This window comes from Podarcis bocagei, assembly GCF_964188305.1.
Source record: "Podarcis bocagei genome assembly, chromosome: W".
Lineage (NCBI taxonomy): Eukaryota > Metazoa > Chordata > Lepidosauria > Squamata > Lacertidae > Podarcis > Podarcis bocagei.
Genome location: NC_138131.1, coordinates 47,214,577 through 47,220,576, shown reverse-complemented (window position 1 = coordinate 47,220,576; position 6,000 = coordinate 47,214,577). Strand labels below are relative to the sequence as shown.

The window sequence follows — 6,000 nt, the reverse complement described above, 5'->3', positions numbered from 1 at the left end:
GAGGTTGGATACAGTTGGCTGGAAGTGCTGTAAAAATGATACATGGAGCAAGAGCAGCTTAGTTCCCATCTGGTTTATAGAAGAATAGAATAGTGGGAAAACATTCCTGTTACAGGATAAATAATACATTGAAAAAAGGCAGTTTAGAGCCTGGTTCTTACGCATTCTTATTGTGAAGTGAGTGAGTTCAGTGAGTCTTCTTCCCAAGAAAGTGGTTTTTGGCTTGTGGTGCTCATCTAGATTAGGAGGAGAGAGCTAAGAACCAGCATTTCTCTTAGAGGAAATTCTGTGTATGTGTTGTGGGCAAGAGGCACCCTCAACCTTGAGACTGATGTGAAGTGCCATAATTTCACCACCAGCAGACAAGACAAATAACATATTTGCTGGCAGGAGACAAACTGTAGCAGAACAGAAATGGTGCTGCATGCAACAAATAAGAGGTTAGGATAGAAAACGATACCCAAGCAGCCCAGTCTCACTCTCCCTTTCATACATTGAATCACCTGGGTATGGAGGGGGAAGGGATGCACAGAGCTCATAAACATAATCAATGTAGCCTACATTTATCAATTGAGAGCATAATGAATGTGGTTTGATGATAGGCATGTTAGAAGGTACATTAGTCATCCCAAGCTGACAAAATCCAAAACTGCGATCTAAATTGGATTTATTTATTTACTTACTTACGCAAAGCAAGTAACATGTAAACAAGTTACATAGACTGCCCTATAAATTCACTCTTTGGAAGGCTCTTCAATATACACTGGTAAAACACAATATTAAAAACAGCTCTCTCATTTTGCATTTCATTCTCAGTGTAAATAGAATAGTAGCAAGGAAAATAAATATTTATGGAGCTTTGTAAAAAAAAAAGGTAATACTTATAAAATTATAAAACTATTTCTTATATGAGCAAAAAGAGCATTTTAGCCTTCTTCCCAATAATCTTCTGTAACAGAAAGCGAATTAAGTGGTGGGGTGAGAAACACTTCACTAGTAATGCACACTGGAAGGAGGAAGGATAGAGAAAGGATTTTGCCAAGAACCAAGGCAGACCCCCTGTCTCACCAAGGAGGGCTATCTAGTCCCCCTCCCCAATTACCTGACCCTGGCATAGCCCAAACGTGTTCAAAGTTCATCAGAATCTCTCCCTCTGAAACAAGCTATTTACACCTGCTTCCTGACACTGTGTCACAATGGAATTATTTGGAGGTGGGTCTACCCAAAGGGGCAAGTCACCTCTGTGGCCTGTGAGTCCACCCTCACTCTTTGAGTAAACAAACTGGAGGTGTGCCATGAGAATACTCAGAGTGACGAATCCCAAGACTGAACTGTGGGGCTCTGGGTTTGTCGGTGGTGACCAGCTCCGCATTGTAGTCAGGGGGTCCTGGTGTATAGTTCTTGCTGGAGGAAGCAAACCTTTGGGAGATGCTGTAGGATGGCTGGTGGCACAGGTAAACATCTGGTTCAGGTATGGTATTCATTGCCGGGCCAGGCCCTCTCACCAGGTCTTTAGCATAGCCCCACACAGAGGCACTGGATGCCATTGAGAGGCAGGGAGCTGCAGGTTTGACAGGCAGCTTTGGACGCAGTGTCTGTGGAAGGGTGTATTGGTTGGGTGCTGGGTTTGGGCTGCTCACCCAGTAGTGCGTTCGAAGGCCCATAGTGTACGCTGGTGCATTCGACTCTTCAAGTGGGTGTATCTTCTCCACGTAGTACTCATTTGGGGCAGGCGTACAAGATATAACTGCAAGCCAAGAGCAGATAGGAGGTGACACCCCCCACTTGGTGCTCCCCACTGTCGAGCATGTGGATAAACCTGTGGATACTGTTGGGAATCAAGCCTTTATCAGGAGAAACTGGCAACTCTCCAGGCACCTGGCTTGATCTCCTGATGACCTCCCTGTCTGCATTGCTAGGTCGCGATAGGCGATCCTTCTCAGCGTGAGAAGAACACACCCCTCTTTCCTGCCCCCCCCCCGGCAGGGGAAAGAGATAGACAGAAACGTATTTACATGCCTTTATTTCTGTCTTTGCAGCGTTACAGAAAAACACGACTGCTCTCTTCAAACTCCAACAGCCGAGAGACAAACTCCACCTGTACTTCCTGTACAGCTCATATTACACTCTCAGCTAATTCCGGCGCCCTCTGCACTGTGAATTGACTGTCCCTCTGTTTCCCATGGAACAGTCCCAACATTCCCATTATGTTTTGCTTTCAAGCTACCAGCTCGCGGCCGCATTGCTTCTATATCGTAACATACTCCCCCATATGAATCAATGTGCGCTGCGAGCAAAGCGTGATCCAGAGAAGAAAACAAACAGTTGTTATACATATAACACTCCCCTGTTGTTTCAGTTCCACCCTTGGAACTACCCGCCACTGGTTTCCCCAGTGTACCTCTCTGGTAGTCTGACTTCCAAGGAATGAGTGCATCTGCATGACCTTGGCTAGGGAATGTAGTGTTACACTTAGCAACTCCCTGTTGTGTCTTTGTCTCTGACTTAGACACAGCTTCAACCTGTCTTGACTTGTCAACAATAGTAACACACGCAACAGCTAAGTTAGCAAACTCTTTTGAATACCTCTTGGGTGGTACACCCTTTGTAACTCTCTCAGACCTACGTATGAGGTGCTGATCCTCTTTGCTCACTGGTTCAGTCTCAGGACTCTTTGGAGAACCAGTTCCAATAGTAAACAGTGGTTCATCCTTCATTTGTGAAGGTCTAGCCATTGTGTGAGATTTCCTCTCAATGACTGTGTCAACTGAGCTCTTTGAGCTATCACTGTCACTCTGAGTACCACTGTAATCAGTAAAATCATCATCAACATCTGAATTGTCCTCAGTGGGAAATGTGTGAACAATTACTCTCTCCTGTTCAGGAGCACTCTCTAGAAATTTTTTGAGAATCACCTGACCAGATTCAGACAAAATTACTCTGTAGAGACCCTTTTCATAACCCACAAAAATGCCTCTAGCATTCTTTACTCCACCTGGAGCTTCTGTCTTCACATGAGACCCAAAAACCTTAAAATGGGCAACACAAGGTTTTCTACGGAACAGCTTCTCAAAAGGAGAACTTCCCAAATCTTTTGAAACCTTTCTCAATCAAGACTAACAATAACACAATATCGACTCCGCCCAATACTCATGTGGCAAATGTGAACTCAGCAATTGTGCCTTCATGCCATTTTACAATTCTTTGTTCACTTGCACACAGACACTTCTGTTCCATGCTTCTGCAGAAACAGCAGTCTTGTGTCTTGTGCCTTATCCCTTTCTTATCCAGGAAATCCTGAAAATCCTGTAAAAGAAAAACTGGCTTTTCATCTGTGAAAAGACAATCAATGTTAGCATTATGAACATTCTTAACCTTGTCACAAAATTCTTTAAACCTTTCTAAGGCTTCTTGTGGTTTCTGCAATATATATACCCACACATAATGAGAGAAATAATCCACACACACAAGATAATATCTTGCATTGCCTCTAGATGGTGCTAGAGGACCAATCACATCAGCATACACTCGCTGAAAAGCTTTGATTACTTGCGTCGTCTTCTGGACTTTTTTTGGGGGGGGGAGTTATTTGTCCTGTCTTCAAGCTTTTTATGATGGAGGACCTCTGTAGCCACCCCCAACGACACGATCTCAAGATGGAAGGGGAGGGAACAGCTGCAGTCGCCTGCAATTCCTGCGCAATGTTTGCCATCTTGCCAAAGGTTGCAGGCAGCTTTACCTGCAGTAATTGCATGTTGATTGCCCTTTTAAAAGACAAAGTCCAGCAACTGGAGGAACATGTAGCTACGCTCCAAAGAATTAGAGAGCTGGAGCTCTTCTTGGAAGCAACAGAGCACACCGTCTCCACCAAGGAGGAGACAGGGGACTCCCCCTGAGAAGGAGGCTAGTTCACCAACACAGGAGCCAGATATATGGAGAAACGTGACTCAAAGAAGTAGGAGGCCCAGGGTTCACTCTGATTGTTTAGAAATACACAATCACTTTGAGGTCCTCTCCCCTAGCATGGAAGACGAAGAGCAGACTCCATTTGAGGATCTCTCCCTCATTACAGTCGATCAGGTATATGAAGACGAGGAGCAAAGTCAGTCCTCAGAGAATGTGCAGGATGTTAGGATATTTCCGTTCCACCTTAAAGGGAGCAGGCTTTGGGGAGTCACAGAGTCTGCGCATGTCCTGATCACAGGATGTTTTTGTTCAGATATTCCTTTCGTTTTTGTCAGATGGTCAGAGACGCTGACTGAGAATGGACGTGTTTTCTTTTGTTCTGTTCATGTTCTAAATAAAGTCTGTAAAAATGCTCTTCTGCTCTTCTGCGGTGCAAGCTTTTGACTGTGCTTTCTGCTGAAAGAGGGTGCACCAAGCCCTGGAATGTGGCTAGGAATTCCAAAGGCTTTGTGCCCCTAACTGTTGGATCCATTAGTGTCCATCATGAGCCCCCAAGCCGGAGTTCTGGACGTCCATCGGCCTCCCGTAGTCACGCAGATCCAACAGTTAGGGGCACAAAAGCCTTTGGAAATTCAGGCTGCATTCCTAGGCTGGTGCACCCTCTTTCAGCAGAAAGCACAGTCAAAAGCTTGCACCGCAGAAGAGCAGAAAAGCATAAAGTCTGTAAAAATGCTCTTCTGCTCTTCTGCGGTGCAAGCTTTTGACTGTGCTTTCTGCTGAAAGAGGGTGCACCAAGCCCTGGAATGTGGCTAGGAATTCCAAAGGCTTTGTGCCCCTAACTGTTGGATCTGCGTGACTACGGGAGGCCGATGGAATCTCCGAACTCCGGCTTGGGGGCCGTGATGGACGTTATCTCCCTGGCAGTTTCCCAACAACAAGGTTCCGGGCCCAGATTCATAGCACCTACAGGAGAGTAAAGCTGCAACAGACTGCGTTTGAGGTATGTTGGGGGAAAAGCGAAAGGAAAGGGACGCTTTTCTGTTTTACCTCGCAAGGAGCCTTTGATCTCCGGCAAGGCCTAATTGGCCTGCGAGCTGAGCCAAAAAGGCTTCGTGATTAATGGCTGCCAAGATAAGGAGTCTCTCGAGTTAAAATAGACTCACGGCTAATTGTAAAAGCTGGAATGGAGTTTTTCCACGCTTTTGAAGCTTCAGAGGCCACTCAGTGCCCAAAGGCAAATGCTGAATGCCCTAAGTTGGATGGGCAGAATTATGAAACCTGGGCAAAATGGTGTGAGAGTTTGCTGCGTCAGTTTGGGGTGTGGCATGTCGTTTCTGAGCCCCCTCCGGTTCCTCTGACAGAGAGATGGAAATCGCATGATTCGAAAGCGATAGACGTAATAGTCCTATCCGTATCTCTTGAGGAAATTAAGACGCTGGCTGGCAACACCACTGCACGTGGGATGTGGACTGCTTTGATGAAAGCTCACAAGCCAATAATCCCAGCCCAGAGTTTGACTGCATCGGAGGTCCTAGCTGTTTCCCAGAATGCGAATGAATGTAGGGATGCTGAGGGCACCGGTTGCAAGCTGCAGGGGGAGCTGACCGTCACGTCATCCCAGGCAGCATTCCAGCCTCCAGGGGGAGCCAAGGAGTCGGCAGCTGAGAGCTCTGGTTCTCGTGAGAACCAAGGCCATCGCCTTTGCAGAGGCCGGAAAGGCAAAGGTAAACACAGGCAGCCGCCTGCAGATGGCCAGGAGCAGAGGGAGGGTGAAGAGCCCGCGCAAGGGAAAAACAAAGCGTTGTTTGCTGGCTCAGCTTCACCAAAGGCTAAAGGCACGTCTGCTGACCAGAAACAGGGGGGCAAGCTGCAAAAGCCCACACCAGTGGAAAACAAGGGTTTGCTTGCTGTAAGGACTGCTCCAACAGCCAAAGGCAGCTTTGTTGTTGATTCAGGCTGTACGCGCCACATTTCGAAGGATCGCCATCTCTTTATCTCCTTCAAGCCTCAGGAAGGTGAGATCCACCTGGCTGATGGAAGGACGTTGCAAATTGCAGGAGAAGGGACTGTGAAACTTGCAAGTCTGCACACTAC

At 46.7% G+C, this 6,000-nt stretch overlaps 1 pseudogene across 1 annotated transcript in view; it reads right to left on the bottom strand.

Annotated features, from left to right (window-relative positions):
* Positions 1 to 1,262: 1,262 nt before the first annotated feature.
* Positions 1,263 to 6,000, bottom strand: part of LOC308578097 (protein CIMAP1C-like) — a 44,706-nt pseudogene continuing 39,968 nt past the window's right edge. Inside the window, exon 5 of the transcript in view lies at positions 1,263 to 1,747. The product of the transcript in view is annotated as a protein CIMAP1C-like (transcript). The remainder of the gene's footprint in view (positions 1,748 to 6,000) is intronic.